The 644-nt window shown below is 39.3% G+C and overlaps 1 pseudogene; it reads right to left on the reverse strand.

Annotated features, from left to right (window-relative positions):
* Positions 1-2: 2 nt before the first annotated feature.
* Positions 3-644, reverse strand: part of LOC122151856 — an 8,412-nt pseudogene continuing 7,770 nt past the window's right edge.

Below are 644 nucleotides of genomic sequence, written 5' to 3' on the forward strand. Positions count from 1 at the left end.
AAGATGGTTGAGATTATTTTTACATAAGAGCCAAGTATCAACATAAAAGGAATAGGGACAACGAGAACAGTCACTACATAAATCCAGATCTCAATCATAAATGTGTCCCCACAGGCTAACTTAAGTATTGGAAATACGTCACAGAAAAAGTGATCCAGCTGGTTAGGTCCACAGAAAGGCAAGGGAAGATTAAGTGGATGGACTCTATGTGTACTGGAATTCCACTGAACCAACAGTCAGCTGCCAATTGGGTACACAACTGGGTGTTCAAGATGAGAGAGTAGAGTAATGGGTTACAAATAGCCACATACCTGTCGTAAGCCATTGCAGCCAGAATGAAGCACTCAGTGGCCCCCAAGATCAGAAAGAAATACATTTGAGTAGCACAGTCCAAGAAGGAAATAGTTCTCTTCTGTCTCCAAAGATCTACTAACAATCTGGGGATAGTGACTGATACATAACATATTTCTAAGCAGGAAAAATTTCTGAGAAAAAAATACATAGGGGTGTGGAGGGAAGTATCAACCTTGGTTATTATGATAATGAGGCTATTTCCAATCAGGATAATCATATAGATTATCAAAAAGATCCAAAACAGAAAACCTTGGAGGTCAGGAACATCAGAAAAGCCAAGAAGAAGGAAT

Source organism: Orycteropus afer, unplaced genomic scaffold (genome assembly GCF_000298275.1).
Source record: "Orycteropus afer afer isolate SDZICR_OR568_19922 unplaced genomic scaffold, OryAfe1.0 scaffold00832, whole genome shotgun sequence".
Classification (NCBI taxonomy): Eukaryota; Metazoa; Chordata; class Mammalia; order Tubulidentata; family Orycteropodidae; genus Orycteropus; species Orycteropus afer.